Raw genomic sequence first — 24,975 nt, 5'->3', positions numbered from 1 at the left:
AGATATAGCTGAGCCATAAGAGGCTCCAACACATTCCTCAGTAAGCAGTTTACAACTGTGATATCAACAAATCCTTATACTGATACTGCAGGACCACAGGAGGCAGTTTTCAGAATAACTTCCCTAGTGACCTAGGACAAAAGTAAGACCCATTATCTTCCTGTGAGGAACCTATATTGCTAATAGTGACTTGCAGTATGTCTACCTAGCAAAATATGGGACAATTTTTTTGTAAATACCAGCTTCATCTGCATAAAACACATAAAATAGTGAAGTCACAATGTCTTCAGGGGCTGGCCACCAGTCAGTGGGAATCTGTCCAAACTGTTCTCATTCCAACCACTTGCTCCAGATAAACCTACACATACTACAAAACTGTTCCCCAGCTTACAGCTCTGTCACTTCAGAGCATCTCGTGATATTTCGCCTTCTCTTCATCCTTCCAGCCATCCTCCCAACTACACAGGGTGCATGGTTGCAAATTCTGTACAGCCTGCTGGAGCACAATGGTCTCAGGAGTCGCTGCTGCTCTATCAAATTTGATTGGTGATAGAAAACGGCTTCAGAAGTATTTGGGAAGGAAGAGGGCATGGATACAGAGATGTACATGAGCCAAGGGAGCACATTAGCTGCCTTTTCATTGGAAACCATTCCAAGACCTTATCGCTCCTTGGATGCTTGCAGTTTTCTTCATGAGGTATACAGCCATCAGAGCCTATTTTGGGTCTTAGTAAGCCACAGTAAATTTGGAATCCATTTCACTACGTATTCTTCTACATTATCTACCAAGCAATCACCATGCCAAGAAATGCACAACGCTATTTACACTCACTGCCCATAATAGAGAATAGGGATGTGTGCTCAAACAAAATGCACCATCTCATTTTCATTAGTTCTCCCCCCATGACATTTCTAGTCCTTCCCTTTGTACGTCAGACTTAAAAGGACAAAAAATCAGATCAAAGTTTAGATTCCATTATCAAAGGACAAACAATTTTCTAGGGGGTGGATTGTTTCTTTTTCATTTTACATTCCAATGGAAATGTTCTCTGAAAAACAGTTACTATCTCTCCTACTGTTCACAGGAATAACTGAATAAAAACTAGGAATGGAACAGCAATGGAAGAGAAGGAAATTAGGACACTTCTGTCTGTTCATTGTGCAAGCAGGGAGAAACAAAACTGGCAATTACAGGAACCGTTCAGAGCTAGACACCTTCCTTTTGCTTCCTCCTCTTCTAATCTACAGCTCATGAGCTGCTCCTTTACTCATTGCAAAAGGTCCGTAATTGTAACACTGCCACATTCTCCTGGAAATCTACTTAAATGGCATATGATAGAAGCCATATGATAGAAGCTTAATTACACAGAGGGCATATGGAAGGCATATGACATAAGGACATATGGAAGGCATATGATAGAAGGGCATCCGAGGACATATGATGGAAGTCTAATTAATTGACAATACATTCCTCTCATCAGGGGGAAAGCTGGAATGCTGCTTTGTTCGGAAGAAAAATATGCACACTGAATTATGGTTATTGTTAACTCCACTGTACCACTGACCATCCTCCTTCTTCATTGTTACCTCTTGTTCTTTGGAGTAGATAGATTATTTGATTTACATATTCATCTGGCATTAAGTTTGATAGCCACAAGTATGTGTGTTAGTACACACAGTCAGCAACTTTCAACCTTACAAAGTACCCTTATACTTGCATGAAGCAGGTCTACAATTCTGCCACCAAAAAGGAAAGCAAGCTGTTCTTATTTGGGAACCGTCACCATTAATATGTAATGTTTTTCCTAGAGAAGTACCCAGCAGCTAAAGAATCAACCATTGCAGAGTGGTGTCCACTAACTCTATGCTGGATGTGGGTCAGCACAGTTTGTGGATTTACATCAGTTGAAAACGTACACTTCCAACAAGATCTATGGGCAGAGAATAAAGCAGCCTAAAGCATATGCAGAGCAGCAATCCTAAACGAAACTGATACGATGGAGAAGCAAACCACCTTTACAAGATGTGACCAGAAGCATCAGTTTTTGAAACGCCTACTTTAATTGTAAAAGCCTAGGAAAAAAAAACAAAACAAAACTTGAAAACCACCATTTTAGCTAACTGTAATCATTAATGGAGATTCCCTAAGAACAGCTCTCCTGGGGACTGTGTGGATTTAGGTACTTTCACACAAACCCTTGCAGGCTTTATCTGGAAGCATCAGTGCCAGCCTCCTACCTTTCTGAGAGGCAAGGAGTGCCAGCTCCCACTCTGCTGCTGGCACAGCCTCGCTCAGCTCCTGGAGCAGAACTAACCCAGCTAACGCCAGGGGAAACCCACTTGCACATCTCAGTAACAGACACAGTGCAGGACGTTTTCCTTGTTACCTTTGGAGACTTCTGCTTGCTGACCATGAAGGCAGTAACACTGCTGTGTTGTCATGGTGCTTTTTAGGAATGTAACACATAGCGCTGCTCGAATGCTAATAAAGGAAGACAAGCATTACTAGTCCGCTGAATTTGCTAAATATTCAATAATATGGCACCAGTAGGTAAAAAAAAAAAGGAAGTGCTGAGAGAACGAACATCTGTGAAGTTCTAGAGAGGCAAAAGAAAAGTTTTTCCAGCTCATCTTACCTGCTCTTTCCTGTTCCATGTGTCCAGAGCAAACACTGCTGAGGAATTATGGTCGCTCATCACGCCGCTTTGTGCAAGACCCAAGGAAAGCTAGGAGGTTGTACAGTTATCTCCCTTGGTGTAATTCTAAACTATACAACCTACTACCTCAACCTGGATGCATGCAGTCAAAAATGCTGAAAGCCACCCACACTTCACATTATGTCAGGGGTTCAATTAAAAAAATAGTAATGATAAAAAAAAAAAAAGGCCTCAACACTCTCAGTGCTCTAATTTGGAAGTAATAAATGTTGTGTTGGTGAAAAGGCACCAAAGCGGACGCAGCTCTCCCGCACTGAGTATGTCAGCACATAAGACACAGTAAGCCATGGTTATTGCTGCTAGGTATAAACAAGATCATGGACACTTTTCACACAAGAAGGAATTTTGCTCCTGGCCAGAAAAATAAGGCTTTTTCCTCCTCTGTAGCAGATGCATCTGGACTACAGCACAGAACATACACATACATTTTCTAAAGCTCTCAGAAAGGTTTAGGGTGAAGTTTGTCCTAACATGTCTTTTCCTTTTTGAACACGTATAGCATTGACTCTGGAACACGCATCTTGGCTCCTGCACATTTAAAGCATGATTGCAGAAGTGGGATTTGGAGAACTGCAAAAGGGGGTTGAAACATTTAAGTAAGTTTTACCCTTGCATCGATTCCTTGCTCAGATTAATGCTTTTAGATAAGCAATACTGAGCCTGTCTCAGCAGTCAGAATAAGACAGTGTTCCCTTAACAAGGATCTCATTACATTTTTCACTTGTATTAGTTCACAGTCAAACAACCAGGATGTTATCTTTGTGACTCATTCCCATTACCCACCAAGCTAGTGCTTAAAGCAGTATGCTGCCTATTTATTACAGCTTACAAACAGGGATTAGCATCTTAAAATATGCCAGTGCAAACAGTGGAACTGAATCAGTTCTGAGATCCTGCTCTCAGGTGAATGCATCCTCAGGCACAGCAGCTCTGTGCTGGAAGGGGATTACATTGGAATCAGAGCTCATGAATGAGTGCTGAGCTGTGCTGAATAGATGGCATCTTGGTTGCTCCTATTTTCCTCGGATAAAGTAGTGTTGCTGATTATGAAGAAGCCAGTGCCCTACCTCTGCATTCAAAGCCTGTCTAGAAAGCAAGGGAAGAAGATGAGAAACAACACCACGTGCTGGAATTCAGCTTGCAACAGTGGAAGAAAATTGGAAAGAAAAACACTATTTCTGCAAGATTTAAGTGTAGAGATTTAAATTTAAATAACAGCAAGGTTTGCTGTTAATAGTATTAGTAGAATTTCTAATAACTACGTATTCAGGAAAGTTAATTTTGAACTGACAGGCTCTGGATATGGCACAGTATCTCAGTTAGTGGCATAGTATGGTACCATAGCAGGATAGTCACTGTTGACCACTCTGTTTCTCAGAACAACGATCCAGACACACAGATGGATCAGGACACCGCAGTTCTCCAGCCCTGCTCCAGACCAGCAGCTTTCCTGCTGTCCAAAAGCACCCTGAACCCTTCCTGGACACAACTCCACCCTTTTGTGCACTGAGCATCTGCCCTCACACATGACATCCAGAGATGTAACCCGTGCAGCTCTATGGAATCCAATGAACCTCACGTATGGTGGCAGGAGGCCCCAGATTCCACTCAGTTATGTGACACAGGAGGTGTGTTGCCTCTCCTCACTTCTTCAAAAGTCCTATTCCACATTCTGCAGCTAACAGAGCTTACTTAGGAGCTAAACCATTTCAGTATCACGAGGATAGGCCACACATGTTCTCCACAATCTATCTGTGCATCTCAACCTATCTTCCCTGCATCTCAACCTTCCTATAAAGGTTAGAAATAATGCAATTCAAAACATTTAAAGAATGGTTATTAGCATCTAATCATTCTAATGAAAGAGATCACTGCTAACATCAGCACTGTGATGGAACACCTTGCAGACCAGGCAGTTACAAACAGTGCTGAGCAAAACATCCTCCAAGAATTCACTCCAAAACAGAAAGGGAAGAAGGAACTGGTTTGCTTCAGTCGCATCCTCAGCTCAGCAAAGGTCCTTTCACAGACATAAGAGAAAATACTTCATGAGCAATATTCTCACCTTGAGCCTAAATAGCCTAAATTTTTCGCAGGTTGGCAAATGCCACCGTGACTGCTTTGCTCCTGACTCGCCACCTCTCCCTGCCTCCCTTCCATCACAACTTCAGCTTCCTCCTCACTGCCACGTCTCCCAAGCCCTGAGCTGTCAGCTCTGTGCTGGCACTCACTCAAGGAGCGTTCTCGCTGCCTCCCCAGCACTGTAGGGAGCTGGGAGCTGCACCCCGCTGGGCTTCCTCCCACCCCAAGGTGCTGGAGCTGCATGCCAGCATGGGGCAGGGCTCTCACCAAGACAGTATTCGTGTCCCACTTCCTATACATCCCTCTGCACCAGCTCCCATATATCCAAAGCCCCTTCAAAACAATGCGATAGGAATAAACAAGCCTTTCTGTGGACCTGTATGTGACCTATGCTTGCTTCAGAGCTGCTTTAAAGAAAGAAAAGAAGAAAAAAAAACTAGAGACTTTAAGATGAAGTATTTTTAAACACTGAAGCAGTTTCTGTCCCATACTCACCCTCTGGTCAATTTTTAGACACCCCCGCAGTTGCTGCACAAGGTGAGATTTGCCATCAATGGGAGCCTGGCCTCAGAATGAGATATTCTGTTCCCACCATTTCAAGCTCAGATGAAGCCAGGATGGATGAAAGTGTATTTGCACCCCGGAGGAACAGTCATTTCAAGCAGAAAAGAAGCATCACGCAGCTAGTCATGCCGTCAATTAGAGTATCTGCTGCTACTACTGACACGAGGAGCTGAGCTGAGGAGCTGAGATCAAATATTAAAGCACAAGTCACCTAATTACCATCACCCAGCACCTTCACTACATCTGCCTGTTTGCTAACTGCCTATGAACCAGGAATGTTCCTCTTCTGGGAGAGCAGGAGAGATCTCCAGCACTGCTGTCTATTATAGCACTGCTTTTCGGTGGCGTGACTCCCCGTGTTTGTTTTTGGGTGATTTTAGTCAATTATGTCTTTACTCAATTAGCACAATCATACCTAATTATGTAATTAGGGTGAATATGTAATCTAATGACAATGTTCAATTATGATACGTATCAATGTTATAAAAGTCCCTATTAAGTATAGTTGTGGGGAGCGTTGCATTGCAATGCAGAGCCACACATTCCTATGTAAGTTAATGCATCTTTGGAGTGAAAGGCAGCCCACGGGACCCAGACAACATCAGATGGAGGTGCAGGTGGAGCCTGGATGGGGAAGGGATGCAGAGCTGTGCTCATTTTACCTCCTGTTCCCCCCAAGAACTTCAGGTGACAGCAGAATACAGAAACCTGCTTCTCTTACTCTGTGTTGGAAGAAGCCAAACTTTACATTTGGTTTCCCAAGAATGTTGGCAAAATTCTAATCCAGCGCTGCTTTTCAAGGATTTAATGGAATATTCCATTCTTTTAAAACATTTTGCAATGCAAAGCAGCACGTTCCACAGAAAAACAGCTCTTCAGAGGGCATAATATCCCCCAAAAACACTGACACAAAAAGCAGTGCCCCACGTTTTACTCCTCCTAAGTTACACCATACTGTGTGTGCATTTGCAGATTGCTCCTATTGACCATACAGAGTTGAGACAGCAATGATACCAGCAATGGAACTTCAGGACACATGAGCTCAAAGAAGCAGAATTCTGTTTTGTTACGATCAGCTGCAAGATCATCAGCTGAGATTTGGCTCTGAGCCTTTTTGACCATGAAGGCTACAGAAGAAAGAAGAGCCCACCTTCACATTCAGATCCCAGGCAGGCAACCGCAGGGCTTGCCAAGGAGGAGGTGGAAAGCAGAAAATACTCTTGAAGCAAACACATTTCCTGAAGTCATGGAGAAAGAAAAATAAATACCCAAACCCACAAACGATATCGTTCCGGTTTGAGGTCAGAAATCTTGTTTGCTAAACTTCAGCTCGGAGTGATCTGTTTAACAGAGGACTTTCAAAAACCTCAGACAGATGAGATTTTACAATGGAAATGCTGATGTGATTCCATCTGATCAGCTCACCCCTCGAGGTTTGCTTGATGCAGCTTCACTATTAGGACTCGGTTGAGGAACCTCAAGAGGTTTGAAGGTTTACTCCAGCTCAGGTTTACTCCTAGAGGCTGGGCTGAGCTGGGACTTTCAGAGCATGCAAATTAAAGTAAGAAATCTCATCTGGGCTCAGCTGACATCCAGAGCAGCTACAATATTATGAAAGCAACCCAAAACTTTTCAACACATTACAAAAGTGGTCCGTGCTTGAATTTTTAGCAAGAGTTACAGCAATCTGAAGATTTACTCAATATCACATTTCAGGATCTGGTAGTTTCTAGGGGAAGGGTAGCCAAGCACTTACTGCTGAAGCACGAAGAGCTTTGTGTCAGTAGCTGGGCCCAGGAGTGATGCTGGTAGGCAAGCTGCAGGGCTGATGACTCTAAATAACCCCCCAAACCCACAGGCCCAGGTCTGTTGTATGGCTGAGCAGCACCATACTGCTTTATGGGAATGTGGGAAGCTCACAGAGCCCAGGTTGAACGTTCTTGTTGGAGACTCTGCATAGCATGAGGAGGTCCCAGAGCCAATGCTGGTTTTGCATGGACGTTCCTCCTTCAGATCACTGGGGCTGAAGTGGATGGAGACTGCCTGGCTCAAGGATGGGGGTCTTAGTCCCAAACATCCATGTCTAAGAACATCCTCTCCCTATTTTCTCCCTCAGTGATTAAAAACAAATAAACAAAGAACAAAGAACTGATTAAAACAATAAATAAAATCCAGATTACTGAAATAGTTATCTATCTGCCTTTTAAGAGTTCGACGAGATTTGATTATCTGAATAAGACTGTTTGGATAAGGTTCAAATTCCAGGGTACACAATCACATTCTGCTTATCATGATTCCCATTTGCCACTGCATATGGTTCTCCTAATTACCCGAATGCTACTGTGTGCTCCTCTCTGCTGACACCGCTCGCTGTGCTCTGCACCAGATGAGACTGGGAAAAGGGGGAGCATGCAAGTGAAATCATTCTTGCACCCCAGCGGATGCTGTGCAACACACCTGTCTGCAAATGGCCTTTCAGTGAAAGATGTCATTAACAGAAAGGAGAAGCAGTCTTGTTATTTTGAGGGAGAGAACCGTGATTTACCAAATCTGAAGAACAAGAGGAGCTGGCTTTGGTAAAGGTTTGCTTTTCTTCTTCAGGCAAGAACCTTTGCCTCTGTATTAACTGAAGAAACGGAGCACTACTGTAGCAGAGCCTCCCTAGATGCACATGTAGCCAGGTTAGTTCCACAGGAGGCATTTTTTCCTGGGAGGTGCTAAAGCAATGACTGCCTATCGCTAGAGAATGCACTGTGCAGATCAAGGTAGCAATTTCTGAGAGGACATTGTGATTTTTTCATGTCCCGGAGGCCCTCCTGCTACATTCTGCATGAGGGGCTCTGGTTTGTTTCCAGCTCCAGTAGCTGCCTTCTCTTTCTTTCTGTTCCCTGCAACATCAAACTGGGCAAAGCATCCAGCACTCCCTGCCCATGGTGACCCTGCAGCGCGCCGGCGCAATGGGATGCAGCCGCTGTGCCTCGGTGACAGATGAAGAGATCTCTGTGCACTCTGTCTGGCACTCAGATCAAAGCTGCTGCATAAATGTGAGCTCCTCATCAACTAAGTGAGGGAAAATATTCAGGAGAAACATCCAGGTAGAAGCACCGCAGCCTCCAATTAGTTTCTTCCGTCCTACAGGGAAGACACATTTCAAGGTTCTTCCCATCATTTTGTCGGACTCGAGTTTCACTCTAAAACTTAATGAAGTGCAGTGAAATACAACCAACGGAAAAGAAATACAAATTAACACCAAAAACACAATACAGCTCTTTTCAAAAGGCTGAGCTGAAAAACAAAGGCTGGGAGAGTATCAGAGGCTACGGCTAAAAAAAGGCTGGCGGGAGCCTAGCAAGGAAAATTAACTAAAATAAATTAAAAAATTAGTGACGTGTTGTGGGTGTGCTCTGCAGCACGTCCACTTGTCCCACAGACCATGGAGCATCTCCAGCTCACACCGGGCTGAATTGCTGCATCCCTATGCAGGGGCACAGCTGCCCTTATCCTTTGCCAAGCAGCAGAAAACCAGCAGCGACCAGAAAGCAAGCTGAGCTCCAGAAGGGAACCCAGCAGCATGGGCAGGCATCTTGGCCCTGTGTTTGATGGCACATCGCTCATGTTTGCTTTCTAAGCATCCAGCCATGGTTAGGTCAAGTCTCTGTCCGAAAGAAGAAAGCTGGACATCGACCAGCAGAGCCCAGCATGGTGAGGAACTGCACTAAAACATTGTACCCAAAGTCGTTTTGCACTCTTCCCTTTGACTCAAATGCTGATTCTTCTAATCCAAAAGTGTGCTTTCAAATTCCCCGCAAGCCCAAGGGTGGTATCTCATTTTGTGACACACGAGCCCAATTCCTTTGCCATGGGTTTTTGGCACTCCCAACACAACATCACCTGAAGTGGCAGACTCCAAAACGCTCAGCGACAAATTCCAGGTTTCTCTCAGCACATTGCCAGATGCCTGATGTCTCCAAATGGCTTTGCAGGGAAGAGACCACCATGCACAAATACACATTATATTGGGAACTGCATTTGGCCAGATCATTCCTCTTCAGAGGTCAGACTGAATCAACCAAGGCTTCCCTGATAGCCACAAACACAGGAATCTAATACACTGAATATTCACAGCATTTAAAAACAAAAGAAAAACAGCAAAACCATAACACCCTCTCTAGAAAAAACAAACCTCACTGTCACAACATGCAATCTCATCCTGCATCAACTGCAGGAGAAACCCTATTCGTTCCACCACAGATACAACGTCCACCAGCAAAGGGGAAGGAGTCAGGAAGCACTGTTTGAGCACTGGGAGCTTTCAGCAACTTCACAGGTGATGGCAACCAATGCCCAGGGGAGATCTGGACTCCAGGTGCATGTCCAGGGCAGTAAAACACAGCAAGGCTTCACAATGGCTTTGTGAAAGCTTTGCCTGGAAGAGCATCCTGCATCCTTCTCGGTCACCTCTTGCTAGTTTCAATCCACACGAAGAAACAAAAGCAGTTAGACTGCAGTTCTGTTAGCTCTCTGCCATTGTTTTATGCATCTACATTAAGCAGAAAACACACAGAAAACCCTGGAAATTCAGCAAGAGAGGGGAAAAAAAAAAACAAACCAAAAACCATTTTTGGACCGCAGCAGCGTGTGTCAAACCAGCCAAGTTCAAAAACAGAGAAATTTAGAAGTGGAAATACAGACCAAATCTTTGGTGAAATTAACACTGGAAAGAAACAGTCAGACTTTATTTTGAGTTCACATTCTAATTATTTTCACATAGGATCTGTATGTTGGGGTTGAAAAAAACTTCTTCAAAAGTAATTGTTCCACTTAGAAATGTCAGTTTTGCCCAGCAGGTTTCATTACTGCGTGCTTACATGGGTTTTTCCCCTGCTCTACTTTAAAAACCATTTAAAACGAAATAAATACCACAAAATTAAGAGAACCTGGCTTCTATACCGAGCTGATTTTAGAGAGAGAAAGGAGACAGAGAGCCAACGGGCGGCTCTGGCACTGAGCTGCACTGTGCACAGGGACTGAAGTTACCCAAAATAAAGAACAGAACAGAAGCACCTCTTGCTCCCACAAACAAATCGCCACTGAGCAAAGAATGGATCCCCCTCACTCGATAAATGAAACAGCTTTCTCTGCTCCCAGCAACCTCAGAACCACCCCTGCCCATGCCCCACAGCCAGACCCACGTGTAACGTCGCTGCGATTTCATTTCTTCAGGCTGATGTCACAGACCTCCCCCGTCCCATTTCGTTCAGGCACAAATGAGTTGTTAGTTGGTATTTTAACATTAACCCAAGCCAGAAACTGATACGGTAACTGCAGAGCAAGATCTGCAGCTCTGCTTTTACATTTCTTAAAAAGAAAAAAAGGAGGAGGGAAGAAGGCATTAGACGAAAGACACAAACAGCAGAATGGAACATCATCAGTGTAAATGCAGAAACACAACACTTTGTGCACTTGCCAGACAGACACATACCTATAGATACAAGCTTGTGTGGAATATGACCACAAGTTCGGATCTACGGGTTTGTGGCAACAGGCATGGGTCTCTTCTGCAATTTGTTAGGTTTGGCTTTGGGCTTTGGTTTGTTGGTTTTGTTTTTGTTTTAAAAGAGGAAAAGCATTTCTGCAAATGAAATGTCAGAGCTGTTAGCAGGCAGCAGCCTTCGTGCCCCTCAGCACCTCAACACCGCTTCCCCCAGGGGGGAAGAGCCGCCTCTTGGCTTTGCGACACCATTAGCACTGTTGCTACAGTTTCCTTCAAAACCTCAGTAAAACAAAACCAACTTTAAAACAAATAAAAGAAAGCAGGAGATCAGCGGGTTTGTTGTTTTTTGGGTTTTTTTTTTCCTTTTTCTCCTAACTACTTCCCTGGGCAGAATCGCTGGTGGTTACACAGCACTGAGAGAGCCATGGCCAACTCCAGCGGCGTATCGCTAACGGTGCAGCGAGTTAAGAAAGAGCAGTTTTTGTGTGCAGACAGCAGTGCAATAAACACATACCCCCATCCCGCAAGAAGTGGTCTCGTTTCCATGCTGGCAGCCTGGTGGAAGCAGAGCAACTGCCTCTGAGTTGTTTTAACTTTCAGAGAAGTCATTACAGGGCCGGGTGCTATTGTCATTCTATTTTTAAAGAGAAAGAATCCTTTTGCTTCACGAACCGATCCAGAAAATTCCCTCAGCTCCAACTCACTGCTACCTGACAGCATTTCTTCCTACAATGACAGAGACAGATATTAAACTGCTTTAGAATTTTTTCTAACCAGTCCTCAAAGAGAATTGTGGAGCAAAGTTACCAGCAAGAAACTTCCCCTCCTTCCCCCAAAGTTTCCAAGTTTTCTTGCTGGCATAACTAACATTTCCCATTAATGAAGTTTTATTGGGTGGGCAACTGGTGGGGAATTAAGCCACAGAGCAGGCTGCCTGTGCACAAAATCAGTGAGAGCAATTGTTGCTTAAAGTGTATCCACATTTTTACTTGCTGCGTCTCCTCTTTCTTCAGATTATTGCCTATAAAATGAAGCAGTCAGCACGTGGAAAAATATTTTGCTATTTTGATGCTTTCAAAAGTTCCCCCACTTCTTGTGTACGCTCTTAAAACGCTTCAACCTGCGCACCCTGTAAGCATGCAATTAATATACAATTTCCTTTTGTTGGAATACTGCTTTAACAGAGTTATGTGCAACTCTTGCTCCACATCCAGCAATAGAGATGTTAAACTTTCACCATCTGTCCAAAGGTTATCTACTAAACTGATTGCCTAAATTTATATTCCTACACTTCAGACTCCCATACCTACCTTGATAGCATTCAGCTTTTCCACAGTTCTCAGAGCCCAAAATTCAGACCAAGAACAGGAGGTGCAAGAGTTCGGCATCTGTGCACAACCAGGAAAGCTTTTAGGTAGCAGCCGGCGTGCAATGAGAATCCCCAGCTTTCCAAAAGCCTTCACCCTGCAGTGCACTCGAGGCAATGGGGCAGAGAGCACATGGTCCTGCAGACAGAACAGAGTCACGTCATGCACAAACACACTCACTGTGCACTCCTTTGGAACTGAGCTGCAAACGGCATAGAACAAATGCTGCCCCACCAAAAATAACCCAAACCCTCCAACCACGGAGCTCATTTATTTCAGGGGAGCTAAGATTGTGATTCAGATTGTCTCTTGACCCTTCCGATCGAGCCAAATAAGCACAGTATTAGGAGTCAGTCACACTGCTGCTGCCTCTATCAGCATTTCGTACAATGGCAAGGATTTTTTCCATCAGACCTTTGTAAGTCACTCCCATGCTATAATGCAATATTGCATAACAGTATTTTTTTAAGAGTACATTTTGACCCTAATTTTCTCTACTCTGATGTATATGCGTGAAGGTATGATGATCTGCACGCCTCTGCTGGCAAGGAAACCCCTTATTTTTTTGTGTGAGAAGGGACTGATCTCACTGAAGCACACATCCTATGCGAAGGTTACACTTCTACTAGCTTTCCCTAGCTCTAAATCTTTGTTTTTCTCCCTAATATCTCACAGACTCATTTTCTAACCACTGGGATATAATTGAAGCCCTTGAAGGCAACCAAGTCGTGGCGTGTGGGTGGCCTGCACAAACCTCCTGTGGCAGGACGTGTGCCCTCAGCTTGCACTGGTTTGAATGGAAACTGCAGGCACCCAATGCACTTCAGCAACTTGTCCTCATCGTGGAATGATCACAGAGACAGAACAAGGCAGACCGTCTGAGAGCTCGTCAGGGCAGCTGGTAGGTGACCAAATACCAAAACATGCTCTTTCTTCAGCTGCCTAAAAGAGAGCTGCTCTGTGCTGCAGTCCTGGCCCTCCATCTCCCAGCGCCTCTCTACCTGACTGCTTCACAGAACAAAAGGGAAGAACGAGCGTTAGGCTCCATCACCATAGCTTCAGCTGTTAAAAAAGGAAAGAGAAGGCAGAAGGAGCTATCTTTAGCAAAGCACCTATGTGTGCCAAAGAAAACACTCCGTCAGGCCCCCACCACGAATCTCATCGACCACTTCTGTGCTCCCGTGGGCCCCGAGGAAAGGCAGCGTGGTGGCACACGGACTGCATTCAGTGGCACCTACGTGCTGCAAATGACAAGTGCCCAGCAGCCAACCTCCTCCTTCTCATGCCTTTTGCAAAAGAAACTCATGGACAATTTCTGAGACGGTGAACTGATAGGGGCAGCAGCAAGTGAACAGGGAAATACAAGGGTTGTTATTGTTTTTAAAAATGTTTCTGCTTGAAAAAAAAATTAATTTCACGTATATCAACCATATTCAGGGAGACTGAAGGAGTGCCAAAGATTACACAAGATGTGGGTTTCAAAACGTTTCCCCCCACTGATCAATCATACAGCCATTGTACCTTTTGAAAACCTGATGAACATACACACAGTGGCAGAAAATCTATGGTAGGCAAACAAATCAATCGTCTTCACACTGTATTTGACTGGAATGCTAAGATCACAAATAAAAAGCCTCCACTTGCACCTCACGGACTGTACTCCTTACATAAAGGATTGTGATATCCTGATCCCAAGGATGCTTTGCTTCCCCATTAATTTTATAACATGTCAATGAGCACAGGATCAGCACAGCTTTGGTTCTAGAGCCTGGCACCCAAAAAAAGCACAACACCTTTGTTTAGCATTAAGCCCGCCTGAGATTGGCATGTTCTGGCTTTACAGCCAAAGGAATATAGGAAGCAACATGGAGAAATAAAGTCTCTAAAGACACAACGTTGGTTTTGGTCTGTGGGTGGTATCCTTGCAAACCACGAAGCATAAATGCCCTGTCCAGGAAAATCGATCATTATGGAATGCATTGTGTGCCTGAGCAAAGCACTGTTTGCAGCCATTTCGTACTTCTGCCACGAAAATAAGTCAAATAAGAAAAACAACCACTAAACAATCCCCATTCTTTTTCCTTACCTCCCTCCCCAGTCTATTTAGGCTTGTAAATACATACAAATATATATACACATATATTTATGTATAGACACACACACGCTCTCTACCTTCAGCACAAAGACCTGTATCAATAGATTTCTGCACTGAAATAATGAGAAGAAATTGTAAGGAAAAGGAAGGCAGTGAGTGGAGAGGCGAGGAGAAACCAAATTACCTCGTAGCAGCACTTGATGAGATTCCTTACCGAACGTGCGCTGCCATATTGCTAGGCCCAACTCGACGAGCAGTGCTTTCTGGAAGACAAAATATTTACGGATGCTTTCATGGCCAAATCTCAAGAAATGGATCCCACCTTCACACATGCAGAGGCTGCAGCCTCAGAAGCGAAAGGAACAGGCAATCCTATGGGAGGAATTCCTCCCCCCACCCGACTTTCCCCCTTTTTAATTTCATTTTTTAGGGAAGCTGATTTTCCACGTTCCACCTCGGATCGATCCATTCCTGCCCTCCCCAACGCAGCGATTCCAACCCACGGAAACAAAACATTTCTTGCAACACAAACATCTCAGAACTTTGCCAATTCTATCGGCACCAAAGCGATTAAGACAAATAAAGCGCCGTGGAAGTTGTAACAGCAAACGCATCCCCTGCTAGTTAGTAACACGCATCCACTTCTCCCACTGATTAGTTATCATACAGAGATCCTTATCCAATTAAAGTTTGATAAAACAGAATCAAATAGGAGGATCGTTACCTGCTTTTGAGAAGGTTCACCAAGCAAGCATTTTAAGCTTTTTGACTCTTTTAACACTGATACAAGGAATAATTATTTCTCGCTGCCGATGCGATTGTTAAAAGAAGCGAAACCCCGGATTGTGGTGGCTTCGTGGATGCTATTCTTTTTGCACCACAGCAGGATTCTTGGCTGCCAGTCCAAGCTGCTTTCACTTGCCAAGTTTTAAGATGCCGGTTTTGCCTTTCATTTTATTGTTCCTTTCGCAACGTTAAAGACCGACTTAAAAAACCATGCACAGCTGCTATCGGGGAGGGGGGGGAATTATTTGAATTTTGCACAAGAATGGAGATGAGGAAGGAGCGCTCTGTGATGTAACCACAACGACACCCACAGAAATAGTCCGATATTGGGGGGGACGGGCTCGGCGCTCCCAACCCTGCCGTCTCCCTGCAACGCGGTTGGGATCTGGCAGAAGGGCAGGGAGCCATAAAAGCGCCCACATCTACAGCCAGCCATGGGTGGAGGGTGCTACCTCACCCCCCTTCACACTCCTAAAATCCACTTACAGCCATTCCTCCCCACCGGGGATCTCATGCAGGGGGAGCTGAGGTCGGGGAGCAGCCGAACAAAGGCATCCCCCCCTCATGCACCCAACATGCTGGGAAGAGGCTCAGCACTGCGGGGCCAAAGCTGCCACCCCAACCCTGTTGGGGTCTGTGAACCCCTGCACCAAAGGCTGTCATTTATCAGAAAAGAATGATTTATTATTATTATTATTTTTTTTTAAAGGAGATTGTGTAAAAGATGGGATGCGTTTCTTTTTAAAAATGCTGTAGATGAATTTAGTTACTTCATTTTACTTAATGGAAAAAAAAAAAAAAAAAACCAAACTATCAGGGTTGGCACCAAAGCCCAACGCATTTCAATGACCAAAAAGCCACCCAAAGTTACTCGTGATCCTCCCCAGACTTTAACCAGCCATGAAACACACCGCGAGGGCTCCCACGCAAGATACAGATACACCGTAAGGCACAGTGATGCAGCCCTTCCGCCTGCTGGTGCACACACACTGCCTGCAGCCGGCTGTGCACCTTGTATCCGGGCACAGAAATCCCTCCTGTGCACATGGCTGAGCACACAGAGGTGTGTGCAACCCACTGGGCAGCGCATGGAAGATGTTTCCAAGCGGCGATCACCCAGGGTGCAACCAGCTCTGACACCAGCTGTGCTGAGCAGAGGTTTACGGCTGGCTTTGCAGCAGAGCAAAGCGCAGAAGGCGAACGCAGCCCCGGTATTTCATATTTTTAAGAGGAAAAAAAAAAAACAAAAAACAAGCAGAGAGGAAAAAAAGACTACAGACAACCGAAAGCTCCCGTGAAAAGCAACGGGCTGAAACAAAAGCGGCGTGAATTATTAATAAGAGGGGAAAGAAAAACAGAAGCTTTGTTCTAAAGTGGAGCCATAAGATGTGAAATTTCAAAATCAGATGGCTCGGTCTGTGATTTCTTTCATTTAAATGAATTGATCTGTTGCTAAACTGCTGCTCCCGTGCCAAGAAACTTTAACTCTTTCGGCTCAGAGCTCCCCACGCTGTGCTGTTCTCTCTCCCGACGATGAAATCGGAAAGCAGAAATTAAAAACCAAAAAGGGGGGAAAATAAAAAACGAGAGCATAGAAAATGAGGGGGATTAGACCCGCAAGCACAGACAGAACACAAAAGAGCCACGGGATGGAGCGTCTCAGTGCTTCGTTAGAACTTCTACTGTATAAACAGCGGGATTCTTGTTCCTACAGTGCTGCTAAAACTTGGAAAGGAGACAGAAAGGCCTTCAACCTTCACGATCCCACATACAGCACTGCGGGGCGAGCTCAGCAGAAACACAGTGCCTGCCCTGAGTCGTGGTGAACATTCACTTACCGGGCCTTAAACATTTCCAAAATACCCTTCTTTCCTACATGTGTTCGCCTATGGGAGAAAGAACAAAAAAGCAGTCTGAGAAGCTCCCCAGAGCAGCCCGAAAGGCTTTGGTAATATTAGGGAGAGTTCCCAGTGCTTTCCCATTTTGCTCTGGGTTTGTTGTGCCCGCTGAAAAATAAATATTCAAAAAGTACCAAAAAAAAAAAGAAAATAATTGAAAACAGACACGAAATGAAGGATAATTCCAGGGAAAAAAAATACTTATGTGCAGAACAGCGAGAAAAAAGGTATTTCTATAAGGCATCTCCCACTTTCCAGGTCTGCTGCAGTTCCCCTGAACTGCTGCTGCTCGCTGCAATCTGCTGCCTGCTTAACCACGGAATGACAGGCAACATCTGTTTGTATGGAAGCCAAGATCAAGCCTTCACTATTTCTTTGGCTCCGTTTCTTTCTTTTTTTTGTTCCCCTCCCCTCCCCCCCATGCTCTACCAAAAAAAAAAATAAAAAATAGAAGTAAAAGAAAAAGTAAAAGCGCACAGCAAGATTTTGAAAGCAACTCAAGTGAGGCAGCAACTATTTTCCCTTGGGTTATTTCAAGGTACAGCACTTGGAGGATAACTCTTCCCTCTCTCCACCCTCCCCTGCTCTCCCCACCCCACATCCTTTCCCTTGCCCCGTGCTCTTCATACAGTATCACACACACACACAAATCCAACGTACCTTCATCGCTATAAGGCCACTCCCTCCTGTGGGGAGGGGGTTCTTCTGTAGGCAACTACAAAAATGGTACGGGGAGGGGAATGAAGGGACAGCCGTGCCACAATCCTCTCACCTTCTCTCATTTGTTTCCCTCCTTCCTCCATTTTACGGGCTATAAAATGCACGGCGCATATTTTCAAAAGCAAAGAATGTGTTTCGAAGTAAATAAACGCACCTCCCCCCCCCCAAAATAAAATAAAATAAAATAAAATAAAATAAAAATATCAGCTCGGATCCAAATACAATTCAAATGACTAACCATGTCAGCCCACTGCCAACTCTGTGGCAAATCGGGAGAAAGCGCAATAATTCCACATGCTGAGATGTGAGCAACTGGAAAGAAACCAACTCTGGAGAAGTCACAATGCAAAGTATTACGGTGCTCCCACCCCCCCCTCACCCCCCCAGCCCCGCTGCCACCCCTCCACGGGTCGTCCCCTCCTCCCACCCTGGGAAATCAAATTAGTTAATTAATTGATAAGCCACTCATTTGACAAAAAGGGCAGGGAGAAGGAAAAAATACACATGTAAAACAACACAAAACAAGAGAAACAAGCAGAGCTATTTAAAAACTTAGGGAATGTTTTATCCGCCGGTGATTTGGGACAACGCGTGCAATGCACACATATCCCATACAAAAAAGAAAAAAAAATATATACACACACACACATATATATATATATATATATATATAAATCAGACAAGTTGCTAAGGAGACTTGTGTAAACTCGGAATACAGGCACAGTTCTGGCCTTTCCCCCTGTATTCCATCTCGTATTCCGATCACGCACCACTGCGGCACGATTGCACCAATGCACTGCATTAATCTTGGCCTTAAACGGGCTGACTGGCAAAGCAAACTGTGTGTATATATCATCTTTCAAACTTAACAAGTTAAAGGGAGAGAGGGGGGTGGGGGGGGGGGGGGGGCGGGGGGGGGCGGGAACCTTCATTCTGAATATAAAATATAGGAGCTGAGCTTAGTAAGGGAATTTTAAAGAGGAAGCGCTGTGCGGATGCATGAAGACAGCCACGCTCCCTTGCCCGCTCTTTCCCACCTCTCCCCTCCCAGCCCCATCCATGGCACATGTCTGACACCCCCCAGCCATGGCAATCCCCCCCCCACCTCATTCTCCCACCACAGTGGGGTTAGTCATACATATTAAACAACTTTTATTTACTTCTTTTTTTTCCTCCCCCTCTTCCCCTCCCCTTTGTGTGTGCCCCTAAACCATTTTTTCACCTTCAACTTTTAGGAAGAGGGATATTAAATCAAGCCTGAAGCACTTGTGGAAGGTGACTGCTGCTGCACAGCACAATTCATTCCTCAGTGACTGACAAAGCATCATTTGGCCAGGACAAAATCACATCTGTGTTGGTTTTCTTCCCTCTTCTTTGTTATTTGGGTGCAGGAAATCCATCACTCTCCTTAAACCCTCCTTCCAATTCTCCATCTCCAACCCTCTCCCACTGACAGTCAGCCAGCGCCCGCCTTTCACTGCTTTGTGCACCACATTTCACGAGATGAGCGCTTCCCGTGGGGAATCCAAATCTACAGTCTGCAAATTCAGCAGTGCAACACAGCAGAAAAGCCAATGCTGCGGGCGGTGCCCTGGAGCAAACCCCAGCACACTGCCCTGCTTTCAGGTCCAGCTGAAGGCTTTGCATGCTCCAGAATGGGAACCTAATGAGCATCGCTTCCCTTTAGAGCTGCAAAAACACGAGAGGCGAGTCCATTAGCCCAGCTCCAGAAGGACTGCCACACAGCACATGGGGTGAGATGCTCACTCCCTGCCCCAGTGCTTGCTTGAGGGACCTGAGCCCTGTGCTGTGCGGGGCTGAGGGTGCTGAGCAGCCGCACATCCCGCTGGCTTTGTCTCGGCTGCGATACACGATGCAGATGGATGGCTGTGACTAATGCTCTTGACAAGGCATAAAGGAGGGACAATATGGAAATGTGAAAGAAAAAGTATAGTTGGACTCCGAGCACCGTGTGGAGAAAAGAGAGGCCGGCCATCGAGAACAACTCTACTGGCATCTTCCACTTAATCTAATGACAGTCTCACTCATAAGAGCATTATCACGGCGCCCGGTGGGGCCAGCTCGAGCAGCATGCTTTCCTTTCAGCTCCAAATGACAGTGTGAGGGCATTACCAATAAAGGAGAAAATTATAAAGTTCTAATCGCTAAATGCCGGCTCCAAAGCAAGCCAGTCTGTGGCACTGCACAGAAGACAAAGAGCAAAAGGCGTGTTTTAAAAATGCCTTTGGTGGGTTAGCGGTCAGGAGGTGATGGAACCACCAAAACCTCAGTCCCTGGGATTCAGAGGTGTCCAGCATTGCTCCCACACATCAATTCTCATTCTGCACGCTTAGATCTGCAGGAAAGCAAAATACTGGGCTCACCTGACTGCTTCTTTTGGTTTGAGAAGAACCACCTGAAACAAAAACACCACATGAATGAGTAAAGCTATCCACTTAAAAGAAAGGTCTGCCTTTTTTTTTAATGCCCTAACAAGTAAGGGGAAAGTAGGAATAGTCATAAAAATATTCTCTCTGATCTAACCGTGTTTTTTCTACTGAGACCAAACCACACAACTGAACGCTTCTCAGCCCCTGTGTACAGATGCTCCAAGGCCTGGATGCAGAGCTGCCTGCAGGACACCAAGGTCAGGTTCACACATTCACAAATGGCTGAAATGGACTTTAAGAAGTTGTTGGATCTTCACTACGCATCCAGCCCTGCTGAGGCTGAGTTGGTCCCTCATCTCAGAGAGTGATAACTCAGATAAGAGTCCTGCCTGAAAGGGAAAGGCTCAGCACTAAGCAGAGCTACACCCACACCAGCTCTGTCCAAATCTGTGCAGACCACAGAGAAGACAACCAGGCGTGCATGGCTCAGACACAACTTCAGCATTTTTCCAAGGAAAACAGAACCCAGAGGTCTCAGACCACTGTGCAACAATTAAATAAATCTTTAGTCCCATAGGGCAGGGTGCAGCCAGGTGCTGTTACAGACAGAACACTGCAAAGAAGTAAGGCAAGGTGGAAAACACAAAAACATGCTGAAACCACTGCAGATGCAGTAGCAGGTATTTCACATCCTTTCCCAGCTCTGGGCCCTTTGGTTTTTAGAGGAATTTCTAGCACTGAGGTTGACTAAGTGAGGCCACATTTGTGTTTTGGTTGCAATTTGAAAGCCACTATTTTTATCCACAAGTCCCCCAAAGCATCTGTTTCTCTCCAGCTATTTAAGACTTCCTTTTGTAAGACCTAGTTAGAGGTATATCATTATTTTTAAACGTTCCTCTTTACAGCAGCACTTCCATTCTATCATCATTACGTGTGTCATTAGCTGTGCGTTTGAACTCGGTAATTTGAAGATGAGGGGATAAAATCCTTGCAGGGGGTCTCAGAGGTTACCTCTCCTCAAGCAAATATTTTGGGATAATACCCACTATTTGGTACAAACTGGTGCATTTCCACAGTGCAGTCTTTTTAAAGATCACTCTTTAAAGCCACCCAGAGATAGAAACCGCTTGGAAGCATCCAGAGAACAGGCAAAATCCTCAATAGAGAAGGAAAACACCCCCCTTGCTCCTAGCCTGTAGTCAAGTCACAGCCATCTGGAAAAATCTGTGCTGATATGGTTCATCTCTCACTGAAAACACTGCACTCACAGTAAGTTCTGTTCCTCCTGAAGAGTAAAAGATGGATATATATCAAATCGTTCCACAGATGGACAGTCGGACAGAGGATAGTTTGTCTTGGAGTTACACAAGTCACAAATACAGCAGATCCAACAGAGAAATAATTTTGGACCACTTTGTGTTGCCCCCATCACCAATGTCTCCAAGTGACAGACAAATGAGAAAGGCCTTCTCCAATCTCATGCAGGCAAAACACACCCTCACATCACTTGAAGGTGAAGTACAGCACTGCCTTCCCAGAGAACATGAGCCCCTGGCAGTGGGATTTTACCACAGCACAGGGGAAGCAACAAGAGACCCAGAGTCCCAACTTGTGGGTCTAATCTGAGAGACAGAAGCACGCAGGTGTAAAACCTCACACAGCTCACAGGGGAAAAACAAAACTGTCAGATGCAAGGGACCTTTTCTACTACTCAACCTCTACTATGCAAACCCAGATCACGGCTGCTTATCCAAAAAGCAGCTGCTGTGATGCTCCAACTCCGGCATCCTAGGCTGTATGACATATCCAAGGATGTGCAATTTTGTTTTCATTATCCAGGCGCAACAGAAAATGTTTTGAAAGAATGTGGATGAGCATCAATCTATGGCCAGCCCTTTGGAAAGCCATCAGCACTCAGCAGACCCCCAGCTAACAGCAGGAGGCATGCAGATTGCTGAGTTCACAGCGGGCACGTGCAGCTCATCCAGGCTGCCCAGCCCTACCTGGAGCTGCCACTGCCTGCCACGTGCCCCCAGGGAGAACGTTTGCACACACCTACACATTCCTTATGCATTATTCCATGGGAGGTTCGCTCCTTTGGCCACAGATTTGCTGAGCTCCAAGCAATGCAGTCCTCCAGGAGAGATGACAGCTTGACTGGCAGCTCATTGGATTTGGAAGTCGGACATAAACCATGTGAGACAGATGTTTCGTTAAACGCTGATGTTTATAAGACCTCAACACTTCAAACCAGAAACATTACAGCCAAAAACTGGACAACTGTTTGTACACATTATTCTAGACACACAATGCTATGGAAGACTCCAGTCTTCCTTCCCTCTTGGCACAAAGGTGGGAGGTTTCCATACCAGGTACCAGGGAGTCAAACCTTCATCCCATTCAGGGCCATTCTTCACAAAGTCGTTCTCCAAAGAAGTAGATCTCAGTAATCTGATCTCCTGCTTTTAACACATACCAAAGCACAGCCATGTGGGCATGCAGAATTGTCTCTTCTTGGTCATGCTTTCAGAGTTATTCACAGACATTCATTTCCTGCATCTCCACCTGAATCCAGAGGATCCAACTGAACCCTACCTTCATTTCCCAGTATTGTTAACCTCAACCATCCTGAACCAGGCTGCTCTTACTGTCATCATGCTGACTAACTAGCATTAATCACTGGGCTCTAGAAGTTTGCCTAAGCTTCTGTGCTTTTATTTTCAAATTTTAAACTGTTGGCCCCTTATAGCTGCATGGGTTAGAACACCATTTTAACTTGAAAGTTAAGATGTTTAGAAAATAACCTGAGTCACGCATCAGGAGCTTTCAGAACTGCAAATTCACTATTAAACTCGTGAGAGCAGAGAGCAGTGTTTTACAAGCAGGGGGTGGAGGCACAGCGAGAAGGAATGGTTTTCAGAAGTTGTCACAGAGGAAGTGCACAACAGTGTCTGGAATTTATCTCACGTCTATTGGTTCCAGTCCAAAATGCTTAAACCACAAGATCATCCTTTGGGCCCAGAACACCAAAAAAAAAATCTTTAACTCTCACACTGAGCCTATTTCTGCCTCGGCTGTGCCAGGACAGTTGGTTGGGAGCTGAAAACGGTCCAAGAGATTTTTCCAGATGCAGTATCTTAATGTTCATAGGGTCCCCCCTGCACTCCTTCCCTCTGCCACCACAGAGGGGCAACAACGAAGCCATCAGAACTCCTACTCATATTTATAAAAGCTCAAGATAACTTAAAGAAGGATTATTTAACTGCAAACCTGCAAGTTCTTGGAGAAGATTGCAGAGAGAAAGAAAGGAGGGCTTCTGCTGTCCAAAACATTGCTTTTTAGTAGGTAGTGCTGCAACTCTATTTCATTCCAACACAGAAGCAGGCAGAAAATGAAGTGAAACGTGTTGATCATCATAGCAAGAGTGATGGCTGGGGAGGGAAGGAAGGAAGGAAGGAAGGAAGGAAGGAGGGGTAAAAAATGTGTCTGCATGCTTGATAGCAAAGCAAGGAGGGTTGGAGCAAAGCAGATGTATATCTGCAAGTTGCCAGTCCTATTTAGGAAAGAAGGAAAAGAACCCCCATGGCCACTTGTCCACATCCTCCGTGGCGTGAGCCCAGAGAGAGGACAGGTGAAACCAAGGAGATCACAGCCTAGCTCACATCATTATTGCCACTTACTTGGGAAAGATAAGTTGCATCTTTCACTTTCAGACGACTCAAAGAGAAACTGTTTCAGCGCTTCAGCTTTTTGGCCACACATCCCCTTAGAGCAGAGCACAGCAAACATTTTATCTCATCTCCATTTTGTGAATCTAGGTCACCACAACCCATGGCTGTGCTGCTGGTGATACATTCACAACTTGCCACACCGCCCAGCTCCGGCTTGAAATCAGCACCAACTCTAGCAATACTGAAAGCTGGTAGCCCATAATTAGTAAATGGAGGGGGCACAGCTGTCTGTGCTTCCTATAGCCTGGGCCCTGCTGAGGCACTGAAAGAGGGGGTCACCCATCTCCAGTGATGGGTCGCTAAAGGAGAAAAGCCTCTGGTCCACAAGCAAAAACAAAGAAAATTCACCTTGTCGGCTGCTGGACACAACCAAGAGGAGAACACATCATTTGTGAGCACCATGGATTCCAGAGGGCGTACAGAACTTGCCTTGGGTGACAGGGAACAGGGATGGAGAGACAAAGTGCTGCACGTGTTGCTGTCAAACCTTCCAGAGATAAAGTGATGCCTCTCTGAGTCACATATCTAAAACCAGAGCAAATGCAGTTGAAATTGTAGTCCAAAACTAGCCCTCTCAGTTCAAGTAATGCCATATCATCCTATTCCTTGCTTTTGCGTAATCGCTCCTTAAAAAACCCTGAGGATGTACATGTAGAAGATGGTTGGTTTGTCACAGCAATGTTTATTGTTGCAGACCAGAGAGAGAAGTGCTTCAGACCTGCTTTAGATTAGGAAGAGACAGGAGAAATACAAAGAGCATCTGACACCAAAATAAAACTATTTTGGTCACTGCCATCTCCCTTATTCTAAATGAAGCAATTGTGGGCTACGTTTGCTTTGCATTCATAATTAGCAGACAGAACAGATGGCAAAGGCGTCACTTAAAGCCACACGTCCGACAAAATAACCCAGGCTGCCAGTGCCATTTTTTCTAGGAACAAGGAATACTTTCCCCTCTTCTTCCCATTGAAACGTATCCCAAAGAAATGAGGCCAGAAAACGTTTGCATCAAGTAGGGGATTCACCGCAGAAAGGAACCCATTGTGTTTTGGAGTGTGTTGATTAGTGGCTGAGCGTGGAAGAAAAGGGCAATAGCAAATGGATTGCTGAGAGTACAAAAAATAGGAATGG

This window comes from Centrocercus urophasianus, unplaced genomic scaffold (genome assembly GCF_019232065.1).
Source record: "Centrocercus urophasianus isolate 14NV4802_14NV808 unplaced genomic scaffold, USGS_Curo_1.0 seq_37, whole genome shotgun sequence".
NCBI classification, from domain to species: Eukaryota; Metazoa; Chordata; class Aves; order Galliformes; family Phasianidae; genus Centrocercus; species Centrocercus urophasianus.
The sequence above is the reverse complement of the archived record's forward strand: the minus strand, read 5'-3'. Positions refer to the sequence as shown.